The 4129-nt window shown below is 35.3% G+C and overlaps 1 pseudogene; it reads left to right on the forward strand.

Moving 5' to 3' along the window:
* The window catches only part of LOC107674309 (potassium voltage-gated channel subfamily D member 1-like), a 66004-nt pseudogene extending 65005 nt beyond the window's left edge, over nucleotides 1-999 (forward strand).
* The last annotated feature ends 3130 nt before the right edge of the window (nucleotides 1000-4129 follow it).

The following is a 4129-nucleotide window of genomic DNA, read 5'->3' on the forward strand; positions in this document are numbered from 1 at the left end:
TAAATTCTAAAATACAAGAGTAAAGCTTGTTAGACTAATATTACTGCTTTTTAGTAATTTTTCTACAATTTTTATGCAAATGACTACAACAAAAATTGTGGCTGAAAAATAACTTCTGTAACAATTAAGATGATATCCCACCTAACCTATAACTTTTTTCTTGTGAATGTATGTACTCGTGTGTGTGTGTGTGTGTGTGTGTGTGTGTGTGTGTGTGTGTGTGTGTGCGCGCCAGTCTATTTTTGCAAGCCCAACCATTTAACATTGGATAGTTTGCCGGTTGACGGACCCACCCCACCCGCCAACACCCCTGACGAGAGTCTGCCACCCACTCCTGCCATTCCTGGAATCTTACGCAACTCTCGCACTAGTTCCTACACCCATGAGACAGTGAAGATCTCTTCCTTGTAACCGCCACAAGCACACAAGCATCCCCCTATTGCACAACGGAAAGAAAGTGATGGGGGGCTTCTCCCAGGAAAGATCGGAAATGCCACAGAAAAGACAAAGTGCATCTCGTAACGAATCTGCTTCATTCCAAAATCGACAATTTGACGTGGACTCGCATGAGCTGACGTGTTTTTGGTGATCCCGGACAATTCACACAGACTGATCGTCCGCGCTTGGGGGAGATTGAAAAGATGAACTCAGTCGCATTGTACGATAAGTCAGCAGTTATAATGGCACAGAAGGCCTTTTACTTTTAAAGATATGCAATGTTTCACCAAGCAGGAATTATGCCTATACGTCCACTGCGTAATACAGTTGCAGGAGAGATTACAAATGTGGAAATTATCATAAAGTACATCGATATATTGAACCCGTAGATCTTTGCAGGGACAAATACAATTACAGAAACGATGGCCGAGATAAAGGAGGTGGTGTATATCTATCAATATTTGTATCATTCGTCTTTAGATCACATGCATCTTTAAAACCCCACAAAAAAAGTCCCAAACATGCATGTTGTTGTATAGTAGATACCATGGCAGAGAATGGAGCCGCCAACATGCTACTCTCACATACTTTCGCATGGTACTTCTTTTACCTCCGTTTTCGTTTGACCTGTTTTCTTTCTTGACATTGATGAAAAAAAATATGATATTTACAGAGTATTAATGATCAAACGTGCTGCACCAGATGTGCACATTAGAAAAAAAGAATGATAAATGTTTTAAAAAAACAACATTCAGGCATGTTCTTTGCAAAAATCAGTCGGACTAGTGCAGCGATGTGTGTGTGTGATGGGTGACTGGGAAGGACGTGTGTTATTTGATCACAGATATGCATGGATACCGTTGTAGGTATTTTTATGTGTTTTCTCCCATGGGAAAATTAAAGGTTTCTATAGCATTTTAAAGCAAAAGGAGGGTGTTTACCACTGTCATAGAGTTTTACTGCAGTAATTAGAGTCACTTCAACTTATTTTTCATTTGGCTTAGTAATTAAGTGTAACCTTTAAAACCTAGCTGGCTATTTTTATACAATAGCTTATGCATCAAACACGGCCAGTGAACCATTTCTCTAATTTGTTTTAAAGCTCATCTGTTAATGTTTATTTAAAAATCATAAGCAGCAATGAGACAGGCAATAATAGTGTAATTATTTTTTACTACAGAACAGAAGTGAAAGATACAATTATATATGGAAATTAGTACAAAAAAGGAGGAATGCATATTTGCACTTGACTGTGATGAAAAATATATTTGTTACTCTGTTTACAAGCATTGTTCCTAAGTTATTTTTTACGTTCGTTTTGGTTCTGTCTGTTTTTCTCTCTCTCTCTCCAGCTTCATAAAGCAGTGTAGAGTGGTAAATTTAGTAATTGGTTAGGCACCTGCTCATTTTCGGGAAGGGGTGTTGGATGAAACGGCTCCCGGTAGGAGATTAAAGAGTTAGATATCAAAAGCACAGAGGTGTAAAGTCTATTCCACAAATAAAGTGAACAGAACTCAGAAAACACTGTGTCTGTCGGCTCTCAATCACATCTAAACATATGCTTCAGTTATTTTGTTTGATATGTGTCATTATTTAATATCAACAGTGGCCCCAAAAATGTCTGAATGTCATCAGTTTATGGTCTTTTCTTCAAATGTGCTGACACCATCTGATATTTTATAGTGCTAATCTTGAACGCAATAGTTCATTTAAAAGTAACTGTTTTCTTGTTTTCTACTGAGGGAGCACTGTGTAATTGGCTATCAATTTGCATAACGTAAGAATTTGCCATTAAATCATAATAATTTAGCTGAGCGTAATTACCCACACTCCAGCCAATGATTTACTGTTAAGTCAACATGAAATAGCATTTAACACTCATGTAACTTATGACTTATATGATATTTCAGAGAGGAACAGAATATTCCAATGCTAAAAATAAGTAGGGCGAGGCCTACTTCGAGGCCTACTTCGTTCATTAATTAAATTAAAATTTAATTAATGAATGAAATGTGGTGAGGAAATGGAAGATGTTTTTATGTTGACTTTAGAGTTGTGATGAAACTTAAGTATCAAAAGATCTTTTCTTTCGTATTGTGATGTACATCCGAGTGTAATGGATTATTGGAAAAGAAAAATGAAGGGTGGGGACTTAGTTCTTTGCATCGGTTGTTGATTGGATTTTGAGATGTAGGCATTTCACTCAAAAATGGAGACAGATGAACATGACTTTGCAGGGGCAGGATTTAAACTGACCAAATGATTGGAGTCGCCTCCATAATGGACCCTTTTCACAGACTGTGATAACGCGTTTCAACGGTCATCACCATCGTAAATCGTGCAGTTTTTTTTATATTACTTTTTTTTTTTTAAATGTATTATATTTAAACACTATACCTCGTATTATATTGCCTTTGCATCAAATTACCAAAAAAATAAAAATAATTGGTTAAGGTTGCTGTGAAGACTGACGGTAAATTTGACATTGTTCTCCCTTCTTATTCTATTTGAGCAAATTGGAACGCCAAAAAAAAAAAAGTACCCAGTTATGACAACTTCCGCTTCTGAGAAACCCAGAAATATGAAAGGGGTCCATTAGAAATGTCCAAATCGTCCCTCCCAATATTTGAAATTCTTGCACCGCTCTGCTGCACTCCATTATTCACTGTGCGTTCTGTTTGTTGTCAGGATGACAAAAACGTTTAAAAGTTACATTTTTAGGCTGCTCTGCCTCGGCGGTCTGATGCCGCTTTCGAGACAAGTGGGAACATCCGAGTTGAAATGTTGATTTATACTGACGTCACGTTAGAAATTACAGTGTGGATTATGTCTGCAAGTAGGAATGTTTGGAGAAAGTGTGTCTGCCATACGTCTGGAGAGTTTTTTTTTTTTTTTACCATAATGTGTTTTAAGTTTGCATTTTGTATATCGTAATGTTCATTTATTCTATTTTTTTAGATTGATGGAATGTGGCAAGGGTTGAGTTCACTGGGATTGCATAAGCAGGCCAACTTTGGAAGGCTTTAATTTGTCTGAGATGTATATGTGTGTGTTTAAGTTCAAGATTTCTGTTCTTCATGTATGTCATGCCTTCTCCATATTTGCAAATAAAACTTAAAAAATAAAATACAAAATCATTGGCTTTTTATTAAAAATGAATCCGCAATCATGACTCATTTTTCATCTTATTTTGTCTTATTTTGGCTCCTCAAGAATTATCATGAAAATGTAGATATTTTAATTGTTAGAGTAAGCTTCTAGATTAGAACATGTATTTCATGTTGAATGTAAAGCAGGTTTGCTTATTCCAAAACTTGATTGATTATTTTAGCCAAGTATCATTTAAAGCTTGTAGGACTAAACCATTATGAAACTACTGCAGGGTGTACCATCTAAACTTGATTTATAGCATTATTTTTTTTTATATTAAATAAATAAATAAAAGGAATACATTCATGCATTAATGCATGCATGTAAAAAATATATGGTTATACATTTATTTTTGTGATTTAATACTAATGTCTGCTTGAAATTATGTAGGCTGCAACAAGGAATTGCACAAAATTTGCTAAAAGATCTCAGCTTGAACTTTATTATACCTGTCAGCACACACACACATATATATACTGTATGTATATATATATATATATATATATATATATATATAATGTTTTTAAACTAAATAATTTAA

The sequence above is a fragment of the Sinocyclocheilus anshuiensis genome, unplaced genomic scaffold, assembly GCF_001515605.1.
Source record: "Sinocyclocheilus anshuiensis isolate Anshui unplaced genomic scaffold, SAMN03320099.WGS_v1.1 scaffold188, whole genome shotgun sequence".
Classification (NCBI taxonomy): domain Eukaryota; kingdom Metazoa; phylum Chordata; class Actinopteri; order Cypriniformes; family Cyprinidae; genus Sinocyclocheilus; species Sinocyclocheilus anshuiensis.